Below are 24,925 nucleotides of genomic sequence, written 5' to 3'. Positions count from 1 at the left end.
GCAAAAAAGAAATGATCGGAAGAGGCTTTTTGCCAAAAAATAAAGAGTTTTAACCATCTGAAGCATTTTTTCACTTTTAAGCTTCTGCTTGTTGTACTGTATTTGCACCTCTACAAGAACTTTGATGCACGTTTTTTGCTTCATTTGATATGGAAAATACTATCTCTTTTAAGGTCATATCTGACTCTAAAAGGACGTGATTACATAGCGTTACCCCAGAAAGGTTGTATTGATGTTGCATGCAGCCGTTAGCTATACCTGTCACGATAACAAATTTTGAAGCAGGATTTACTGCGGAAGAAATTATAGATGATAATCGATTATACTGAAACTAAATTTATGTCACTTAAACAAAAACCCAAGAGCAGGTTTAAACCACAAAAACTATTCTAAATCTACAATATTGTTAAAATCATAAGCTACAATAAATAAACAGCAGAATAAAACACTTTATTGCTTAGTTTGCATCTATAATGAGTCATGTAGATTATTAATTCAACCTTCTATGACTCAGATCTTATCGTATTGCCAAAAAATAACCAAAAAAATCTGTCATATATTGAAGTAGAAATTATTATTATTATACTAATAATCGTGACAGGCCTACAGTTAGCATTCTTACTACTTACTTAAACGAATGGGCCTTTTTGTACTTGATTCTCTTCCATGGCTCTGTATTTGTATTTGGTAATATATAAAGTCTGTGTTTGCTTATGTAGTTGCTGAAGAGTAGGTACTAGAGCAGTGCTTCTCGAAAGATATCACAAATCACTCACCAGCACTGAATTCCCATCATCCAACTGTACTACTGAGCAGCATATTTTTGCACTGGATGAAGATACTGTATCACTGTGTCTCTGCTGGAGTGAAACAGGTTGAAGCCATAATATGATGATGCGTGTTTACCACCACCCGTCTCTGGTCTAGAGGCTCATCCTGGGGTTCAGTCTGGGGCTCAGTCTGGGCCTCTGGTCTGGTCGGATCTGGAGTTGCTGGGCTGGGGGGGTTTGCCCTTGTTGTTGTAGAATGTCAGAGTGTTGGCTGAGGTCCTTGTTGCTGTTGTTTTTCATGTTTGTATCACGTGTATCTCAGAGCTCACACGTCACAGGCCCTGCTGTGCTAATCCTCCGCATTGGCAGGAAGAGGAAGTGAAAATAAAAAGAGCTTTATTTCAGGCTGAACGGGATTATACAGTGTTTTAATTGCACTGTTATTGATACATGGCAAAAAGCTAAATATGATTGTTTACACGGGAAAGCAAAATATGGTTTGCTGGTTTGTCTTTCTCAGTTTTTTTTCTGTGTGTCTCTCTCTCTCTGTCTGATTCTTGATTTCAAAACACAACTCCAGGTATTTTTTTGGGAAGGTAACATGTTATAGCATGACTGAAATATCACAAGAGTCCATGATGTGTAATATCGGACCTTTAATGTGTGCTTGTAAAATATCATTCATACAACTTTATTATACAGAACAGGTATTTTCAGGTTTGCTTGGATGATGCTAGTTTCAATAAAATGCTGTCCTTTTATGTAAACTAGGCAAATGAAATAAATGTACTACATGTTACACACAACTTAACTGTGCTAAGATCTTCTATACATCATTTTAAACACCATATCTTATATACATACATATCTTGTCAACATGGAGGATGTTAACAAATATCCCAAAGCTATAAAGTTATGATGCGTTTTTGTGTCTGTTTTTGTGCCTCGTTTTATTCCTGCGCTGTTATGAAGTACAGTAAAGTAATGTGTTCTGGCAGGTGTGATATTTTGTCTAAACCTATATGGCTTTATGGGGCAGACCGGCGCAGGCAGCCCATTCACTTTTTGTATTATTATTATTATGTTTACCTTGCTTTGTGCTCCTGGGAGATGCATACAATGATTCGTCAAAATGGCTGAGATGTTAAGGTCACTGTTAATGCAGCAAATGTGTTTCTTTTCCTCTTGTGTAATGTTCGCACAAACTGAAAACCCCTTAGAGTCTATGGTGCTTAATAATGTACACTAAGCCTGTATGGAGGAATGGGGAAAATGCTGAATAATTCAACTTAATGTCGTCCTGCTATCAAGCGCTCCTGCTGGCCACTATTACAGCATGTTTACTTTACGCATAGAGAAATATTGTATTATTTATGGATTACATTTGTCACCATGTTTGTAAGGACAGGTAAACAGACAGTGAAGAGGTCAGTAATGCAGACTGTGTGCTCATGGCATATTCTAAGACTGCAGTGGAATTAAAAGTGCATGTTACAGTGGTAAAAGGTATTAACCCATCATTTACAGAGTTGCCATTCAATTGTCATTTTTAATCACATTATTTTTATTTAGTACATAATTCCAAAATACAGTATTGTAAAATGATGGCAAGCACTTGTAAATTAAAATACTAAAATGTTTTATTTTGTGTTGTGTTAAAATGTGTTATTTTTTCATATATATGCTGATGATATTAAAGTCCACTAATCCACTGTAGGGTTGGGCGGCAATATCGTATTACGGTATTGTTTCAGAAAGTAGCAGCGGTATCAGTTTCTTTACCGTCTTTTAAAAAATATGCAGCGCATAAGGGCCTAATATAATTTATAAATTTATTTATTTATCATTTATATATATATATATATATATATATATATATATATATATATATATATATATATATATATATTATATATATATATATTTATAATTTATTGATACCTAAGTTTGTTTGCTCAGCACAAATGAATGTGTGGTTGTATTTTCAATTTAATGCTATCACATTTTAAAACTAATAGTAGCCTATAATGTTTCTTTCACCTGCATGGGGAGATTACATTGCCACGTTATGCTCATAAGGGAGACCAAAACAAGATGGCAAGTCAGGCCACAAGTGAGTTGGTTCCAAAAAAAAACAAAAAAACACTAGAACTTCTGCAATTTGGCAGTATTTTGGCTTCAGGCGCACATTTGTTTACATTTTACAGAAACGAAACTTAAAACCACATGTCTCATTTGCATAAAGCGCTGATAAAACAACTCTTTCCTTGTGCGCTGATGCAGTTCAGCTTCTGTCGACTCAGTGGATTATATCTGTTCTTTCTGTGACAGAGGATGTGCGGTGAGTCTTTTCTGTGTGTGTATCACATTGGAGATCGTTCATGTGAAACTTGAAGATTAGATTATAAGTCTGCAGGTCATACGTATCAACCGTATAGCGGTGCAGCTTTGTACCTTACTAACGTCATACTAAAACATTTTGGTAATACGGTAATACCGTATACTCCGGTAAAATCCTGAGAAGGTTTAATGGTATCAAAATTTGGATACCGCCCAACCCTAGTTCACTGTGTAACTTTTTAGCGGAACATCCGTCAACTGCTTCTCTCCATGGGAATGTTACCTGGAATATTCCACATTATAGCATTACACTTACTAATGTCTAGGGAGATAGCAGGTGTCACCAAAGGGCCAAGTTATATTTCAGATCTGTGGAGAGAAACACAAAAACGAAGGTCAACTGAAACCCATGTTATTAAGTAAATGCAAGATTTACACATTTAATGCCATACCAGGATATTCCAGACAAAACAATAGCATCTCAAGCAAGCAGGTGGTGAAGTTCTGCTACAGTTTTGTCCATTTAGTCATATTATTATTAATTATACCCACAAAAGACAAAACTTTGAAAACTTAACATGTATTATACTTATTTAGATCCATTTTAATAATTTATTAGTCTAGATGTATTGCATTGCACCCACATTACAATGTTGTACAGAAAAACAAAACTTACAAATAGTTAAACAAAACAAAACTATTCAGATGCACTCAAAGTTATATATAGTAGAAGTTTGCAATGTACACACGTAATTCCCCTTTAACAGTGCAAATCATTTGTTGATGTTTATTCCATTAACAACCATTAGAAGCTGCCTGTTTACATCACAGCACCAGCGTCTGACCTTATCCATAATTGAGTGCACTGTATTATTCCATTGGCCTGACTTTAAACACTTTAATTAAACACACCTTTCGTCCCTGTCGCGGCTGCTGTCCGGACCTACACCTGCACAGTAAATCTTTGAGCAGATGTGGCTTCGCTCCGTCCACTGTTGACAGAACACTTGACCTTCAGAGCAGCCAAATGCCATCTGATTGAATGCACACAGACAGGGCCCATAACCACTATTTATTTTGTTACTAGAGCACCTCTTTTTGTTTAAGAATGTCACTGCATATATTCTGTGTGTATATGGGGTGAGGAGAGGTCTTAAGCAATAGAATTACATCGGATTTCCATTGTGTTGAAATGGCATTTGAATTACTTCTGTCCATGGGCTTATTAATGTACCATAACGATGCTTTATATACTTCCAAACATTCATTGTATTATAAGAGGCTTCTTAGTTTTATTTATTAAGTTATTGTCAATTTTATTTAATATTGGCCTAGTAAAAATATTTTTTGTCCTTTGTTTTATGCTAGCCAATAGTGTTTTGTAGTCCAATCATGTTTTCTGTATTTATTTATTTATTTCTGTAATTATTGCGTTATTATTATTACATTTAAGAATTTGACTAACTTTTGTTCAACAAGGGAATTTACTTGGACACAACAGTTCACAAATTACATGAATAGGCCTGTATAACCACATTAATGTAATAATATATGTTCTGAAGGCAATACTTAGTAATGATTTTTTTTTTTTACCCTGAAAGATAAACTTCTTTTATATTTAAACTGTGAAAGATTAAAAATTCACTTTGGTCCAGCCACCCTTATAAAACCTCATGTAAGCCATTATGTATGTAGGCTAGTTAAATGTTTAATTTATATTTAGAAACCCTCTGCCATCTCAGTCTTCCTTGGGCACTGAGCTCACGTGATAGCCTGTCCGCACTGTAAGGCGTGTTAGCTTAAACAGCCGTGTAAATGTAGTCATGTTTCCCAATGCTGTTGTCAGGATTAATCCGCTGTTAGCCTAATGCATGCTAATGAGAAAGTTGTGTGCGTTTGATTGTCAATAACGTGAAATACGGCAATGCTCCCTAAATGCCTGCTCCGTTCAATAACCTATTAAAGTTGAATCACAGATAAGTTGGCGCGCATCAGGAAAGCAATCTGAAATTTGTGCTGACATTGATCCAGAGGAAGGAGACCTATTGCTCCGATTAACACTGTTGCCCCGGGAGACGAGTCCCTTGGCCATTAATAGCCCACTGTCCCAGATTTTACTTAGACCATATCAAATACTTATATATGAGTTACACAGCGAGGGCATAGTAGGATACACAGAGCACATGTGCATTTTCATTTCAACATGGGTTTGAATTAATGGAAAAGTTAATATGATTATTCAGCCACACATCTAATAATGATTGTTGGTGTGGTATTTATTATGATAAATTATGCTAGCTTTGCATTCCTGTGTTATTGAGAACCAATTATTTATGAAAGTTATTGCAGTGAAAGTCATGATGGACCATTTATTTGCACCATCTGAGGAGAAAATAATAATTTCTCTTTTTTATTGTAATTCTGATGATATTAACATTATTTATTATTATTATTTATTATTATTTAACCTGTGTGGTAATGTTATAACCTGGCTCTCAGCAGATTGATATGTGCCGCCCTTTAAAGAGAGTTCTGCATATCAATATTGTGAACTCATAAAAATTGTGAGAATTAATCTTGCTGGCTAGGCTAGTAAGGTTGTGCATAGTTCAAATTAACGTTTTAAAGATCTAGGCCCACTGTTATTTAATATGTGGCACATACCCAAAACTCCAGTCCTCAGTTCTCAGCTTGGATAAATATAAACAACATATCTTGTCCACAAAACTCTTCCTTATGGACCACCCAAAGAAAATGTAATTGAAACACAAATGTGACCTCAGGCAAGACACTTCCTCCCACAATGCCTAGATGTTGCCTAGAGTGATGGTGGCGCAGATTGACAGCCTCGCTTTCATCAGTCTGCCCCAGGGCAGCTATCACTACAATAGTAGTGTAGATAGTATATTTGATAAAGAGGCACAATGTCACAAACATGCATTCTTACTGTGTACAGGGTTTCCTCTCCACAGATCTGACTTGTGACTTGGCCTAGTTGTGTCAATAGCTTGTCTTCATGAAGAAAATAAGTTATACTATGGAACATTCCAGAGACAGCAATACCTCAATGAAGATAAGCAGGTGATGGACACTCCACCAGAAAAGTTAAAAAATGCACCTAAAAGCGTGACAGTTGCAGTTGTTTGTAAGGGTCTATTATTAAGTGAAATCCCATTGTTGTATCTTAATCACATGTTGCCTGTTGGCCCATTATCTCTGCTGTCAAACATGGAGAATAACTCATTTACTAGAAGCCTTTTGGTCCAGATACGGCTATTTTCAGTACCTCTATGATTATATCTTCACAGTTTCTTTTGCAGCTGCTTTGGCCTTTGCCCCTCTCCATTTTGTCAAAAACATCTAATACTGAGTAAACACCCATTAAACTGAGCTCCTGTCAGGTTTGTTTATTTCTAGCTCACATTCCCAACAAATTGTGTATCTTTAGTTGACCTCAAAACCACAGCAGATTTGATGCTAGAAGCTTACTTTTTTTTTTTTTTTTTTTCCAGTAGCTTTGTGGAACTAGTAATAGCTGTAGTAGTTTTATGTACTTTTGTCTTCTACTTGAAGTTTTAGTGTTGTTTCCTCATCAAAAACATACCTGGAATTTTGAAAACACTCAATTCTACTTTGTGATGTCATGTGGTAATACAGAAAGTGCTCCACTGTGCTTTAAAACTACGTACACCTTCACTAGAATAATTTGGATGATTTCAGTCTACTTATCTCTACTGAACTAAAGGTTAAAAGTAACTGTTAACTTGAAAATTACCTCTATGTGACATCACAATGTGGAACAGAGCATTTTGAGTTTTGGAGTTGTAGACAGACTAATGATAAAAAAATAGCTCAAACCTCTAACGTGCACCACTTTGTATGTCAAAAGCTTTTTGTGTTTTAAATATTTTGAAATGTTTTAGAAGTTTGAATGTTAGTATAGTTTGTAATGATATCAAAATTGTGAGGATCAAAAATAAAAGTAATGTGCATGTCTGAACTCGGAAACTAAGGCTACGTTTATATGATGACGGTCTAAACAGAAGACGGAAAAGTGGCATCGCATTTTCACTTTTTATTCCGTGTTTAGATGAGCATTTTCTGTAGGAAATCTGTGTGCATACGGTGACGCAAAAGTGTGTGGAATTTGATTGGTTATGCATGCCATCTGACATGTTCGTTTCTGTGTACTATATGTGTGTGACGTAAACACGTACGCAATGTGAGCAGATCTGACCAGAGTTTTGCATCTTGGGCAGTGTAGACGGAAACGCTATGGCAGAGCATATTCAACTTTTCCACTCCGGAGGGTGGTTTCAGATTTTTGTGTTTTTAAGCCCTAAAAACGCAAACACAGCCTAAACAAAAGGCACTTCTGATCAAATATTTTGTAGTTTTACCCGCAATTTTGAAATCATACATAACGAAAACCAATATAGACAAAAAACTCCTGCAACCACCCTTCTCTCCACACTCATCGCACACAAAACAACACAAAAAACAGTGGGCACACAAAGTGTCCATCAAGTCCATTTCGTTCAAGATGTTCAAAAAGGGTGTCTATTAGAATCATACTTAAACTAAAACTATAACCTAAAGAATCTGAATCTAAACTAGACTAAACTTGTATTTCAAAGTCACATTTTGAGTTAACAATGCTTGAGTATATTGAGTATACATTCTGACTCTGCCAACAAGTGTCTGTCTATAGTGGCTGTCCTGTCACATTAGAAACAGTGCATCAGAACAGCTGTGAAATGCCACAGCCCTTTTCTAAGTGTGCCAATTATTTGAATACCAGATGTCTCGCTGTGCCTGTAGTTTAATGCCAACTCATGGGAGCGGCTAAAATTAGAGCCACTCCAAAATGTGATTGTCTGATTTTACAAGGAGATCGAGCACCGAGAACATGCCTTATGACTCCCAGAGACAAATCCCCCATTCATTAAACAGCCCCCCAGGAGTACGCAGATAAAATATGACACATCGCTTCAAAATGGCCATCTCATCCATTTAATTATGAACGCTGTGATAAGGCCATCTCCGTTAGAATAAATACGATCAGTAATGAGCTATGGCATCCCTGTTTACGCGCGCCTTGACATTAACATTGTAGATAAGGAACAGAGGATACCAGGAGGAAGAAAGCAAGGAACTGTACAATAAAAGGATGTGTTTATTATATGAAAGAAAGGAGTAGGGTGGTATGTTAATTTGAAATGTAATTGTGATCTGACCCTATAGTGTTGTCATTATCGGGATTAAATTATCCAGTGTTTCTATGTTTTATGCTGCTCTATGCCTGAATACAGACACTTTTTTTCTCTTTCTGTTGGTTCATCCCTTTATCACATCAAGCTCTGAAAAAACTCATGAATAGAGCTTTTTCAGGATCGGATAGATGATATCCGATATTATAATAATTGTTCAAGAAACAAACTTTTTGAACATGCCCTAGTTATTTACAGTAAGGAATATCTTTTATTGGTGAAGTCCACTGAAGTAGCCCAAGGCATGAACCTGGACCATAGTTATCATTAAGGGTTTTAATGAGTCATCTAGAACCTATTTCTAAGCAGCGTTGGGCACGTTACTTTGAAAAAGTAATTAGTTATAGTTTATAGTATAGAGTTTGTAAGTAGAGTTATCTCCACTATAAAAGTAACCAGTAGTTACCAGGGAAAGTAACTATTACTACTACGTTTTTTTTTTAAATGCACACTCACACTAGGACACACTAGAACCGTGCCATGCTCAAGCACGATTGTTGTGGGTTCTATATTCTGCACTCACACCTGCACGACTGAACTGGGCCACAGCCCGATGACATCATCACATAGCACTGTTTGTTTACATGATGCGCAGCAGAGCTAACGCTTTTAGCGGAGCAAATAAGTCCAGCGGCATGAAATATGAATAGTGAGGCAGCTTTCAGCCCTGCTGCAATACAACCTCCTCCATGAGTTTATGGATGTAATAACAGCTTGGAAGAAAAATTTATTTTTAACACCGTTTTCTAAGTCATTAGGACCAATAGACATACTCAGTCTAAAAAAAAGATAGGGGAAAAAGTCCATTAACACAGTTATGCAAATAATTTTAACTATATTCTTATGTTTAGTTTTATTATTCATATATATTTTGTAAATTTAATTAATCTCATTTTTTGATTCTGGACTGTACCTAAATGTTGTAAGAAAATGTGTAAGACAATGTGCTGTAAGAAATATTGGAATGGAAAGTGTGATTTTATAAAAGAAGGGATGGATGGACAGAAATGAAGAAGAGGAGAGTACAGAGAAGGGTCCTTAAGGTGCACACAGGGGGGATAAATGTCACTGAGCTTCAGTCACAAATCACTGTGCACCGTTTGCTCTGACCTTCACTTCTCTATCAGGAATTAGCAGCTTATTAATAAATAATGTGGGTGTATACGATGATCATAACATAGTTAACCCCAGAGACGGCCTGGTGGACTGCATAATTGTGACTTTAAACTTGCAGTCATTGTGTTCAGATATGACAATTATTACACAAAAAACTTCAGTGAAACATGTTGTAATAAGAAAGTTTGAGTTGAAGAGTCTTGATATACTTTAATGCCACAGTGGTAATAATAAAAATAGACAGCAGGATGTCATTTCCAACTCGAAATATCATCCTGCCATTTTCTTCCACTTTATCCGGGGCCAGGTCGCAGAGGCAGCAGTCTGAGCAGCACACCTCTTCCAGCTCTTCCGCGAGGATTCCCTGGTGCTCCCAGACCAGCTGAGAGACATGGTCCTTCCAGCGCGTCCTGGGTCTTCCTTGGGGCCTCCTCCCAGTGGGACATGCCCAAAACACCTCCTCAGGGAGATTTCTAGGAGGCATCCAGAACAGATGCCTCAGCTGCTACTCTGAAGAGCAGCAGTTCTACTCCGAGCTCCTCCTGTGTCACTGAGCTTCTCACGCTATCTGTAAGGGAGTGCTCAGCCACCCTGCAAAGGAAACTAATTTCAACCAATTCTTGTCCTTTCAGCCATTACCCAAACTTCATAACCATAGGTAACTGAAATATCATTTTTTTAAAATAATACTAACTGATCTTATAACACCAAATCAAGACCAGTCTAAAACGTTTATATATACACTCTATATATTGATCAGTATCAATATTATATTCACATTTCAATATAGGTATCGATTCGTATTCGGGTACTGGTTTCTTGTCAACCTTTAATGTAGTAGTTGTGCAAGTAGTAACAGACCTAAAGTGTCAACATGTACATCTTGCTGTACATTATATAAAAATAGCAGTAATATTAGTAAACATGTAGTTGTAAAAGAAAACTTTGTAGTATCAATGGCAGCATTATGTTTCATTCATCCAGCACTTCACACATAAGTGCACCATATGTTACCAACAAATTTCTGAAAGTATTTTTTCAAGTGCTTTTCTTTTACTTGATCCTCTTATATTACTACAGTTGCTCCTCTAACAGAAATCTTTTCAGTGAATTGTTGGCCTTTTCTCCACCTGTAGACAAAGTGCACCTCTCTCTCCCCACACAGAGTAAAGCTAGTGTGTTTTCAGATATGACTGGACCTAATTGGACGCTATGTGTTTCACTTGGCTGGAGAGGAGCTGGAGGACACCATTTGGCTGCAGTGTGGTGTGAAGAGATCGATGGATGTAGGGATGATTATGTCGTGATTATCCGCCCGAGAGGTCCTTGTATGGCTTGAAGAAAGGTGATTTGAAGGCACACCTCTTGGCTGCCTTGCGCTCTTCGGCGGGTGACGGTGAAGCAGAGCGGTCAGCCTCCTCTCTCATCTCCACCTGCCTTATGCTGCTCAGTCTCTCCAAATCAACCCATTATTTGCTTCATTTCCCCACAGCCTGACTCAGCTAGTGAGGAAAGTCAGCAGCTACACGGAGAAGTGTGTTTTACTTCTTCTGCCGGAAAAATATGCAAAAATTCCCTTTGGTTTTAGAGTACTAACAGGGATACTGTGGGAAGCATTGTCTTTAGTCTGCCACCTGTTTATGAGATATTACAACCTGGAGAATTAAGCCGTTAGTGATTTTGTAATCTTAGAATTTGGAAACTATAGGCTTGTCACTATAATTACCGACTTATCGTTCAATATATGAAAGCTGGAACAAGATTTTTTTGGAGTCAGTATTTATGGTGGGTACATTTTCTTTGCATTACTGAGGATTTTTTGGGTTATTTTTTGGTTATGTAAGATTACGGCCATAAAAAGTTCATTTAATCACTTCTATGGCTCATTACAGATGCAAAGTACTATGTACTTACTAAGTTTTGCTATTTATTTATTGCTGCCCATGTTTTTTTTTTGGTTTTTTTTTTACAATATATACATTCAGACAATTTTTTTATGATAAAAATCTGCTCTTGGGTTTTTGTGTCAGTCACATAAATTAGTTAATAATTTCAATATTATCTCTTTATTGTCTCTATTTACTTAAGCAATATATCACATTTTGCAATGTGTTATCGGTGGATGGTCTGCTACTTGTCTATGAGATGTTATGGCTTTGTTTGTAATGATCATAACAAAATGTAATGTACCTGTATGCATATTACGTGATGATTTTTGGTACCACCTCTAGAATAAATACAAAATTGACTTTTGCTTGTCCAAAAGAGTTATGACATAAAGCTGTGATTTTGTCGTACAGATACTTGGTTCAGAAAATGCACTTTATTGGTAATTGGTCACATTTTTATATAGCACTTCTCCACCTTCAAGGCACTCAAAGCGCTTTACATCAAGAAACCACTCACCCATCCACACACACATTCATACACCACTGTACTCAGTCATTGGGAAAGAGGTGGATTATGTGTCTTCCCAAGGACTCAATAACAGCATTCTTCTGTGGGAGCTGGAATCGCACCGCCAACCTGTGGGTCAGTGGATCTAGCAGCTCAACCAATGATGATTATGTTGAGAGCAGGACTTTATTTTCACATTTAAATGTCAGCCTTGTATTAAAACATAACAAGTAAAAAGTCCTTAGCATCCATGAAACTGCTAATTCAAAATCACTTCAAGTTAGAGAAGTAATTTGAGTGTGTGGAGATCGGGGTGGGGCATGAGAGGGTTTTATTTTATTTTGTTTATTTTTGGGTTTGTTAAATATTAAAATCAATAAAGACAGTTGGACTAGTAAGCACTGAAAGATATAACTAGAATTTTGAATATTATAATCCTTAGACCATTATAAGTTGCTGTAAAAGTCAGCTCGAGTAACACATCGGACTCTGCTCATAATAAGCTTAAAGTATTTGAAAAGCCTCTTCTGGGAAAATAGATCATAAATTTACAAAATGTATAAAAAAATAAAAGAAATAAAAAATCCCAACAAAAATAACTTTAATGTACCATTTAAGACTAGACTTTCCCTTCTTTGTCCACATATTCACTCGCAAATAATGATATGCTAATCCCTGGATCTCATGGCTGTGTTTGTTGGGTTAGCCTGTTATTTATTCAGTGGCATCTCGCCTGTTACATCCCTGTGTGTACTCAGATCAGGCTCTAGTCTTGCATAACCTGCATTAGGGAGAGGCGCTGTTAAAGGTGACCCCTTCAGAGGGCCATAATAAGCCTGACTCTGATAACCTTTGATTTATTTCACTGCACATAACACGGCGCCAAAATGAGTGAGTTCAATTATTCCGGCAGCAAGGGTAGAATCAGCTTTGTTGTGTTTTATTGAAGGGGATATGAGAAGTAAATCCACATTGACATATTAAAATCTTAATCTTGTTCTTTTAAAATTGCAACACGTAGCTACGTGCTCCACCCTATTTTAGCAATAGAACCCTCAGAATCCCAAGTCGAAGTAGATCCAACTCACTCATTATGTCTGTTTTTAAATCTCTTCTGTTTTAAGCCGGATGCCCTTCCTCATGCATACTCATTAAGTATACTAGTAACTGTTATAAGAACACACATTTCTCTCAATTGAAAGATAATATGGAAACCAGACTGCAAAATCCATAATAATCAAATTACCATACTTCCACCCTATTACCATGTTATCACTGTTGTAAAATAAAGTGTGACCATTTATCTTTCTTTTAAACAAGCCAAGAATGTCATCTTTTTGTTTTGACCCTCACGTGCCTTAGCCTGCTGTTAGGTCTCAAATGCCGGGCTGAAAAACTTGGTGACAGTTTGTCTCGCAGATAAATTGGCCGCAGCCGAAGAGCTTCCTGCTGGTGACCGGTCTGTGCTGTCTGTGCCATGAACATGCAATTTCCCCCTGATTACGCTCCCCACGGATAAGTAAACACATGCACCATCTTAGCCTGCGAAGCACAAAAGAGAAGGGCGGGCAGTAGTCACTGGGAATTATCTTCACCAGGACCATAGCAGTTTTACTCATAGTTGGAAAAGATTTGGCTTTTGACCTAAGTTGTCCAGTTGTTTAGGATTATAGTGTTTGTATATAGGCTTTAGAAAAAGGTGTTTATTTCAGCTAAAATCCAGCCACACAATTAAAGGTCCTATATAACACAAAATTGATTCTTGTGAGCTTTAGAATATTACCTCCTCAAAAAGATACCTGGAGTTGTGTTTTGTTTCATTCACACATTTTTGAGTAACCCTTTATTATTAGTCTACGTTACTTGTCTACATCTCCCAAGCCCAAAATGCTCTGTTCCATCTTGTGGTGTCATGTAGTGGTAGCATCGTTTACCTTAAGTTCAGTAGAGATTGGCAATTCCAAGTCTAAAATGATCCAAATGGTTCTAGTGAAGATGTATAGTGTTTAAAAACATAGTAGAACACTTTCTTTATTACCATGGTAAATCCAAAGTGTAGAGCAGCTTGTAATTGATGAAATAATTAAAAATGCATATATAAAATAATGTCACATTATAAATTTGAGTTATAGCTGAAATCATGATTATTGGAAAGAATTATTTATGAAGGTCAAATGATACACTAACATAAAGGACACTTTATTATTAATGTCTTGTGTTTTATGTGATGTCTTATATTTCAAAAGCCTCCTTTTTATTACATTTTTATAATTGATAGGAGCAATATTTGTAATTATACCTAAAATTTGATTCATTATACAACCCTAGGAGGAATTGAGTGAGTGAAGGTTTTTATAATATTATTATCATCTACATTTTTAAAAATCCATGCAAAATGATTGTGTTTCCAGGCTGTAAGGGCATCCAGCAAAACAACATTCTAAACACAAAAAAGAGAGCGACCTAACTGCATACATGGCATTAAGACAGACACTTGGTATATTATTATTGTTATGGCACTCTTTTTTAACATAATATGACCAAAATTATACACATATTGGATAGATAGCAGCTTTTTCCTTATCAAAACCAATCCTCTGCCTCTTTCTGCTCTGTCATTTACAAATTGACAAAGTCTTCTATTTATCTAAGAGTCCATTTCAGATGAAAGTGAGATGTCCTTTTCTTCACGACTCTGAGTAAAAGTTAAGGAGCGCTGTATCCTTGTGATTTCTTGGATGTCTGGCTGAGATGAGAGTATAACTGACAGATATAAATGAAATATGAGTGTTCCCTGGACAGCACTGCTTTTCCCACATCTCCACTTCAATTTAGCCAGAGCAGCGTACCCACAGACTGTACACCAATCAAAGTACTCATACAGCCAAGTCAAACGCCATTGCGAAGTCAACAAAAAGCTAGAATATGTGTACATACGTATGGTTTGTATGGTTATTACTGACACACAAACAGCGGGTTCTATGTAAAATTTTGACAGCAACAACCAGTACATTCAAAGCGGTACATTGACCACCATAGTACGATTACTGCTATTGGAAATCTGTGTCCATAACCATGGGAGGGATCTGGCTGCAGACCTCCACCCAGAGGACCCCAACCCTCCAATCCAAAAGTTGACGGCTTTACTCTGGTAACACATACACAGACAAAATGGCTGTTATTTGTACTTGTGCATTTATTTGTATTTAGGCAACATGTTGACAATTAAATGTTTTATTTTTGGACATCTTCTAAACTACTAATTTGCCCATGGAAAAAAGTAGAGCTGAGACAACACAAATGTACTTTCAAATTACTATTAGAATACTAGAAATGCATTGGGGATTAAATTTATAATATGCAAAGTGCTAATAAGTGCAAAAAATGAAATGTACTTTTAATAACAGTTAATTGCAAACTGAAATTGAAACTGCTGGAGGTGCATCCTGTGGGAGGTCTGTGGAGTATGGTCCTCTGGGTGTAGCTTGATAACCACCAAACACTACTAGGCAGTAGATACAGGGGCAAAAGGTTACTTAAGTGAAAGTAAAAGTATGACATGAAAAACTACTTAAGTACCTTAAGAGTAAAAAGTAAATGTGTTTTGCAAAGATGTTTAGAACTATTAAAGCATCAAATGTAGTGATTTGGATTTAGCAGATTTTAAGTGATTCAATTGATTTCTTAATTTTTCTAGCTGTATTTGTGTATTTGGCTTGCTCAAGTTGAGACATTAACTCTATCTTTCTATCTATCTATTAAATCTAAGCCATTTCAGCAGAAGAAAAGCATATTTTACTTTTGAATCCAAATTTATATTGTAGTGGAAAGTACAGATACACAAATGCTCACAAATGTAGTGAAGTAAAAGTATAAAGTATCCAGTGTAAAAAGGACTTAAGTTAAAAGTCTGTACTTAAGGATAGTACACAGGCATTGTTTGATCCTTGACATACTTTTGAAAGAGAAAATATCTGTTGCTATTCTCTTCCCAGTCTCTTACAAACTCCCCTTAAATATATAACTGTATATAACTGTCTTGTGTGGAATAGTTTGAGAAAGGTTAATATTGGTGCATGGATGTATTCCCTGTGTGCTTTATGGCAATCCAAGAGGCTCACTTTTCTCTCCTCACATCATTCAGACTGATATGGGAGAACGTGCCTCTCAAATGGATGCTGCAGTTATACTGTGATGGCTGTTTACCTGTGGGTGTTGATGTCTTTATAATCTCACTCAAACTCTATTACTGCACCTTGTTAGCTCCAGTATCAGAAAACATCTCGTCAAAACTGGTCCCATATATCCACAGACTTGCTGTGAATTTTGCAAAAGTTTAAACTATTTCGGCTTGCCTTGTCATCCTGAAATTGCCTGCCAACAACTCTGGCCCTTATCAAATAATTAGTATATTTTCAATAATATAAATGTCAACTATTCCTGGGCTTTTTTTTTCTCACTTTCACTGCAGTATATAATGTTTTCAAATGTGCTGCCATAGCTAATCTAGATTTTAAAAAAAGGAAAAAGAATTAATATCATGAATTAACAAATTAAAGGAGCTGTACCAGATTTTTACTGGTACGTGAAAAACAGAATTCATTTTGAACTGTTTTTGCAGTGGTCCAGAGTTATTCCTCACTTACCTTATGCATTCTGAGCATTCTAGTTGTAGTCTAGAGCTACTAACATGCTAACTGCGTACTTACTGACTCTCAGACAATGAAAAATGCTGTAGAATTAGATGCAGACAATGCACAGCTGACTTATTTTGACCTCAAGAACAGCTCATACAAAATATATGTAGTAATGCAACACAAGTTTTGCTCAAATACATGGAAAAAAAATCACGTACTGGCCCTTTAAGTTGCTTACTGATTAAAATGCAGGTATAGACATGGACATAACAATGTTTAACAATGTAAATACAAAGGCCCCAATCATGTTTAAACAATGCTGTGTTGTTGCATTTGCAGTATTCAAATCCAGACAAAGAGGAACTGACCCATGATGACTCAGAGCTGCTTTTCAGAGCCACCTGCTAGATATGAGTAAGAATTTTCACACCCTTTGGCAAACATTTTAAAAATTCAATGCAGAGTGGAAACTTTAGAGAGCCCTTTTTAAATTGGTTATGTTCAAAAAAGTCAGAAAGTTAATAAATGTATTCTTAAAGTTAAGTCTAATGTTATTCCTGAATTCTTAAAAGCAAAATTTGAATAGTTGTTAGAAGTGTCCAATAAACATAATTTTGGTTTAAAATGTCTGGCAAAGAAGTTATATTTTGGTGTTGTTAGTCTCTTCAATTACAATGAATAGGGCATTTCTTTTTGTCTGTTCTACTTAATGGGTTTGGGTGTTTCAGTTTAAGACTATCTTTTCACAACTTTTTATTCTAATGCTGACCTTCTCTACTCTTACTGTGCTTTAAAGTTTAAGAATTATTTTGTTTTTCCTGGTATATTATAAGTCAGGCTGTCGCCACCCAGTGCTGCTGCTCCATTTAATTTCTCTGCAGCGACTAGATCGGGAATCGGAATACACTTTGCAATAACCCCGGAAATTGTACCCGCGCACCAGTCAATCAAAGCGAAGAGCCATACATTCTGTGTTGGTAACGATTCCTGAGATCGAGGATTTAAAGCTGGAACAAAGAGAATCTTTGGTGAATTTTATCAAGGGGAAAGACGTCTTCTTCCTACGGGATTTGGGAAAAGCTTAATATGCCTGTTAGCCCCATTAGCGGTGCATTACATACGTCACGACCAAATAGCAGTGATTGGTTAAATTTAAAAAGTACCCGCCTACTGTCGAGCGAATTAATTCTAATACGGCGAGGTTAGATGGTTTCCTCGAATTGAAACCGGCTGATGATCAGGCTAGCATGTTATAGCCTGTTTTTGTGAAGGCATTATAATCGTGTTTAAGGTCCTGTATTACACAAAATTGACTCTTATGAGCTTTAAGCCATGGTATATAATGCTGTAACCTCATCAGAAACATACCTGGAGTTGTGTTTTGTTTCATTCCCACATGTTTGAGTAACCCTTTATTATTACTCTATCTGCATCTCCAAAACTCAAAATGCTCTGTTCCACCTTGTGATGTAATGAATCTGTAGTTGTACACAAGCTGTCTTTTACATTTTGTTCAATAGTGATATGCAATTCCAGGGTTACAATTATCCAAATGATAGTGAAAGTGTTTGGAGTTTAAAAACACAGTGGAGCACTTCCTGTATTACCACTTGACATCACAAGGTGGAACAGAGTGTTTTCAGTTTGAGAGAAGAAAGATCTGTGTGTTAAGAATGTGTGAGTGAAACAAAACACAACTCCAGGTATATTTGTGATGAGGGAGCAACATTATAACGTAGAAAATAGAATAATATGGACCTTTTAATTGAAACCATGGTCAGAAAAAAATAAAACAAAATAAACTGAAGATTAAAACAGATAAGCTTAATAGCAGCTTTGATAGAAATGTGAGTGTTTATGTCTAGAGCTTGCTTATTGAAAAAATACCTCTCAGAAAACTTCGCTGGAGATTTTATAGTTGCCATGGCTACAGTAATTACCACAAATTTAATAAAATACACTGTAATGGATTTCATTTGACTCACCTAATTTGTCATGTACTTTGCCCCAACTAAACATCTAATATTTGACCCTTTATTTAATCTAATCTTTTAATGATAACCGAAAAGATAGCTCATCTATTGTACCTGCATAAACATAGATCACTTTATCCTCTTTAAACAATCAAACAGCTGTGTGTCTCGTGGTGGGGTCAGGCCCATTTGGTGCCCTCAGCTTTAGCCCCGATCATGTTTACTGATTCAATTCATTACCCCCTTAATTTCAAAGGAAGAGGAAAGGGCATGGCTGTGGTATTATAGGCCATGGGCGTGTAATTTCTGTTGTAGATTCACAGACACAAAGTAAAATGATCAGGCTGGAAAGTAAAAATGTTATCTCAAAAAGCATATGGCTGCATTATTGTAGGTATTTGTTGATAATAACAAAGAGACAGGCAGAGCTTAGTTGTTGATTGTAGAACAAATAAAGTAAAAATACCTAATATATAAAGAAGAAAATTATAATATCGTATTGGTGGCTTTGGAGATATCCTAAATTACAATATCAAGCTCTTTAATTAAAACGTGTCTAAGGGCTGAAAAAAAAAGATTAAAATTCAAAATTAAACTGAATTGCTGTGTGATCTTGCTGTGTGATAGTCCATTAATTTTTTGAGCAGAGCATTATTTCAACCTAAACCAAGATTTGTGACACGTGTTGGCACATCATAATATTGTCAGAATATCAAAAAAATTGCCAAGAAAACTGATATTGGCTATAATGTTTTTGTTGTTTTTTTTTAAATTACTGAATGAAAAGCTCTGTGTGCCATAGCAGATAAAATGGGAATTGGCAAATGAATGAATGATGAATGATAAAACTTCACCATGTCATGCTGATATTGGATTAGTATTGACTAGGGATGGGCATTCGATGAAATTTTCTTAATCGATCGTCAGAAGAATTAACGATCGATTATCGATTAATCATTAACGTTTTTATATTAAAATGATAATCATTATTATTACTATCTGCACTACTAATCTGCATAAATAAATTCAACTTTACGACATATAAACCGTAACGACTCAAGAGCCACATCAATCTGTTTTACATTATAATGTGTGTGTGTCAGTTTCTGTTAGATTAAAAGACATGACTCAGTGAAATACAGGTTAGTGTGACCAGATTTGCGTTTGTCAAAACCAGGACACTGTACGGGGGGTGGGAGGTTGCGACTCTCACCTGGTAAAGCTTTTTCCCACTGGACACCGAAACATATGTTCTTGCTTTGTACACTGTGCACATGGACTCACACTTTTCTTGTACAAATCATCGTTAAATACGCATTTGTGCTTCGGTACGCTGCAGACTGACCAACTGTTTGTGTTTGCTCGCTCCTTCTGATGCAGAGAGACACATGTACAGACCCCTGTTTGGTCACGCTACGCACAGCAACCTACATTCGGTTTGTCGATTAAAATTAACGTAATCGATGAAATTCTTAATGATCGATTAATCGATTAATCATGCCCATCCCTAGTATTGACCATAATTGTAATGTTAAAATGATTTGGTTAGAAATGATAATTCCATGCTACACTAGTGTGCCTCGAGGTTGCAAGGTCGATTCCTGGCATAGACAATTTGCTGTATGTCACTCCCCACTCTTCATCCTTTTTACACTTTTATCTGTGCGTCTGTCAGCTACAACAAATCTTTTATTGTCCCCTTTTATTGTTATATTAGAGAACCTAAAAAGTTTAGATCAAAGTAAATAAAGTAATTCAATAAATGCTTCAAGCTTTCATATGAAATGCTTGGTTGATTTTTTGAAAAAGTACATATTATGAATAAATAATTAGATCCTTTCAATTCATTTCAATTGCACTGTAATCTTGTGTTTGAGAAAATGATTGTTTTTTTTTCTACTCCACAATAACAAATCACTGCCCCTTTAAGATAAGCTCTCCATTGTATTCCTATTCTTCTCCATGCTGTCAGACGTCCATTAAAATTTCATACCAACGTCAGTACAATTTGTTTTCGTACTCTTAACACTTGTTTTTCTTCCATTCAAAGCAAGCAATCCATGTTTGTCAAATTAACCGGTGCTTGGTGCAGTATATGTGCGTGTGAGGAGTGAGAATTTGATTTGCCTCAGTGCAGATTGCAGCGGTACAGTCTACGTCCTGGTGCGCTCCTGTGTGAAATATTAAGTGCATGTGTCTGGGAACGGCTCCTCTGACTCTCCCTCTGCTCAGAACTTAAGATCATTTGATCACCACCTCAGAGACATCCACAGCTGTGATTTACTTTCCGTATTTTATTTTATTTTTATCGGCCGCTTCATCTATCTCTGCTGGCATTGCGAGGGGCTGGGATTTGCCCTGTGTAGTCAGTCTTTCCGATTACAACGGCTGCTGTATTGAGTCTGTGTGTGTGTGTGTGTGTGTGTGTGTGGAGCTAGTCCGGCGCGAAACTTTAGTGGAGTTGTAAATGGAGCGATGTTGAACTACAAGAAAAATAAAAAGTCTAATTTGTGCACATGAATCATCCGAACATTATGTGAAAACTAGGGATGTAACAATAACCGAAATATCGTGATATCGTATCGTCAAAGTTCTCACAGTACTATCGTGGACCATCACAATATATCGAATCACAAGTCTCTTTGCTTAAATGAAGAATTATGGTGCAGCAATAGCTAAAAAAAAAACAAAAAAAAAAAACAGAGGGAACTACATAGACCATGATCCTTTGCTCCATTTCAGTGTAGACTACAAGAAGAAATAACACTTCTAAGCACTTTTAAGTCGTAGTTCTTTGGATTAAGTCTTGTCAAGGCATTTAAAGAGGAAAAAGTACCATATTAACCATTTTGCCTCAACAAAATATCGCAATAAATATCGTACCGTGAGGTTCATACTGTGACAATATCGTATCGTGAGACTTGGATATCGTAATCTAGTGAAAACCTTTTTTTAAGTGAATGGATTTTTTTTTGAGTTCTGAATTCTGGCATTGATATTTCTCTCTGGGTACATTTTAGATAGATAATCTTCAGAAAATACATAATCTATATAAAGGCGTACAGGTTGAAGGTCCGTCTGCTGCTTGTCTCCATGGAGATGTTACATGTTTTTATTGCTGAAGAAATGCAATCAAAAGTATTTATTTTATGAGTGGGCATATTTCTCAACAGATCTGACCTGTAACATGTCCAAGTTCCAAGGAGACTGTCAGGTGGCAGACCCTCCACTAGATGTTAAATTCCAGTTATTACTTCAGAATTTGAAAAGTTTTAACCTAAAACCCTATTCTAGTTGACAGAGGGTGTCTACTTGTCACATTCATTTCATTCATTTTACTGATTTATTTATTTATTTCGAGCAGATTAATGGCATCTTGGAGATGTTGTTGCTTTGCCTGACAGGGTGGCTTGACAGTATATCATTAAACACATCTATCATTTAATTATGGTTGTTTATATTTCTCAGAATATAGAAAAAACATGCTGTGAGTGGGCACACCTCTCTACAGAACCGTAGCTTGATCAGTTGGTGCCTTCTTTTTTGTCTCTATGGAAATGTGGACAAAAAAGTAAGTGAAGGAGCATTCCAAAGCGATAACACCTCCATATATAATGTACCTTTAACAATGGAATCTGCCTGGTGTTTAAGGGAATATACTAAAGTGCTTTTTTCTTTCCCCAAATCCTGTCCTATTCATGATTTCTTTCTGTTGAAATATCAGGTTTCAATACCAGTTTTAGTCATGATTAGTATCTAGGTAGCAATACTTAACAACCTCTTCAATCCAGCCTACTTTTGTGTCTTGGTGACCCTGAGCTGCTGTTGCTGCAGGTTTAATCCCAGCTCTGTTCTAAATGAGCCTCTGTGCTTTTCTCCTGCTTTACTTTGATCAGCCTGTAATGTGATGAGGCAGTGACCCTGACATGACCAGCGGGAGAACAAGCACCATCAGCCCATAGAGGAGCCCATCGCTGTCTGATCTGACCACCAAACCCACACAAGAAACAAATTATTCTGAAGGTGTCTCTCCTCTGTTGCCGCACAGCCTTGTGGGTAATAAAGGTTTCATGTATTCGTTTTACCCCAGCAAAAATCGCGATCTATAATGACCTGACATTTCTCTTTTTTTACACTGGCCAAAGCAGCTCCTGATTTGAATGTTAAATAAGCCTTGTCGACATGCAAGAGGTGCATTCTGTCAGGGCTTGATGTCTGTGGAATCAGAGAGGTCCTGGTCAGTGGAAAATAACAAATGCAAGATCATTATTTGCTCAAATTTTGCTTTCTATAGGTACATTATTGTGAACAGAAAATCTCTTGTTGTTCTACTGTTTCTTTAGGCATAACTCCAGAAAGTTACATACTGTACTTTTAATCCATCCAGTGATTCAAAGAGTTAAAGCTGCATTACCTAATTCATTTATCTCTTGAAAGTCATCAGACCACTGTGCGCCATCCACACTGTTTCTCTTTCCAGTCTGAAAAAGCTGCACTAAATCTTTTATTTGTCCAAAAAAAAATGTGCATGTGAAGGTTGGTTTGTGAGCGATAGAAACTAGTTTAGTAGATTTAAATACCTATTTCTGGTTATAATATTTTAACTAGAATGATTAACAAATTGTTGTATGTTCATCATGGGGGACATTTACATAAGTCCTAATTTAGAACGTTTGATCCTTGGTTGTTCAGTAATGTTGATACCTGCTATTCTATGGTTTGGTTTCAGAGAAGAACATCTTTACATCTTACACCTTGGTGTGTGCAGAGGGTTTGACTTTCATAAGCTAGAGCTCTGTGGTAAATCCACCTTCTCCATTACCAACACCTGTACAGCCATTTTGAAGTCACCGATATCAAATGCAGCACCTCCTGTTGATCCTGTTCACTAGCCTATGCTCTCTTAAGTATGGAACATTATTCTCGCTGTAGAGCTCCTGATGATCTGTGGGGGGGCGACGCGGTGCCTTAACTTCACAAGCCAAATGTGTCAAGTCTGGATATATTAACTCTGCTCTAATGGACTTTATCAGCCATAGTGCAGTGTCACGCAGATTAGAGCTGCAGTCACAAAGTGTTTGATTATTTTTGCATTCGCTTTGGTTCCTCGCCACACGCCAGCAGTCAGGTCTGGACATTTAAAGTGCCCTTTACAAATAGTTAAAGAAGATGTGTACTTCATTTTCAGGTATGTGATTACAGAGGCTGGTGGGGGTCGTCCATTGAAGTTGGGCGTATCTGTTTTGAATTGAATCTTATAGTTTGAAGATTTAGTATGATACTAAGTTGAATTTAAACTTTGGTACATGTGGCATTCAGTTTAGGTTTTCAAAAGATATCAATGCATAAAGAAAGGCTTAATTCATATGAAACAAATAGCTTATTAAACGGTCTGTATTATGCTTTCTGATGTATGATATAATATTGTTTCCTCATCAGAAATATACCTTGAATTGTGTTTTGTTTCAGTCACACAAGTTTAACAGACAAATCCTGTAAATTTAGGTTATGTTCTTCTCTCAAAAGGAAGACACTTTGGTCCAACTTGTGATCTTATGCTGCTCTGTTTTTTTAAACTCAGTACACAATCACATGGATCAGCCCTGGAACTGACAATCTATACTGAACTAATGGTGAAAGGTATTAACTTAAAAAGTACCGCCTCGTGACATCACAGGGTGGAACAGATCATTTGGAGGTATATAGACGGACTAATAACACAGGGTTACTCAAACGTGTGAATCAAAACAACACAACTCTAAAAATGTTTTTGAGAATGAAACAACATTATAACACGCCCTAACACTCACAAGAATCAGTGTTTGTTTAATATCGGGCATTTAATAGTTGATTAAGAACAACTCCCTAATTAAGGAGGTGCGGCTAGGAGTTGGAGTATTAAATTAAGAAGTTATGAAATCACAATTATTCTAAACATTAAAATTATTTGTCATCATAATCATAATAATTATATGTCATTATATGTCATAAATTATTTACCATCATAATAAGTCTTTGTGCTTGCTTTATTAAGGCTTATTTAGGTGCAGTTATAATAAAGTGCAACTCTGTGGAATCTCTCACTTGAATGTCATACCATCTCTGTAGTACTCCCCATTAATAGTGGACCCCCCATTGTCTAATTGCTTCCCCGGTATAGTGTAAAAACAAGCTGAACAAGTAAAAGTGCACTGCGTAATTCATCTGATAGAGGGCACCTGCTTGTCTCCGTAGAGAGGTTATTGCTTTGCCTGGAATGTTCCACAGTATGGTGTTAAATGTATCTTGCATATATTCAATTACAGATGTTTCTATAGCTACAAAGACCCTTGAAAATCTGACCTGAAGTTTGGCCTGCACCCTTAATATTTTGCAGAGGTGAATTGGAAGCTTTAGGTATGTTTCCTGGCGTGCACCCCATG

At 36.6% G+C, this 24,925-nt stretch overlaps 1 protein-coding gene and 1 long non-coding RNA gene across 2 annotated transcripts in view; both read left to right on the top strand.

The window, feature by feature from the left end:
- Window positions 1-24,925, top strand: part of asic4a (acid-sensing (proton-gated) ion channel family member 4a) — a 162,653-nt gene that overhangs the window by 17,079 nt on the left and 120,649 nt on the right.
- Window positions 3,067-11,618, top strand: LOC129408359 (uncharacterized). Its single transcript, XR_008631910.1, has 3 exons — window positions 3,067-3,111; window positions 9,804-10,154; window positions 10,684-11,618. It is a non-coding gene; the product is annotated as an uncharacterized LOC129408359 (long non-coding RNA).

The sequence above is a fragment of the Boleophthalmus pectinirostris genome, unplaced genomic scaffold (genome assembly GCF_026225935.1).
Source record: "Boleophthalmus pectinirostris isolate CB_2022bp ecotype Guang Dong unplaced genomic scaffold, ASM2622593v1 HiC_scaffold_1, whole genome shotgun sequence".
Taxonomy (NCBI): domain Eukaryota; kingdom Metazoa; phylum Chordata; class Actinopteri; order Gobiiformes; family Gobiidae; genus Boleophthalmus; species Boleophthalmus pectinirostris.
The sequence above is the reverse complement of the archived record's forward strand: the minus strand, read 5'-3'. Positions and strand labels throughout refer to the sequence as shown.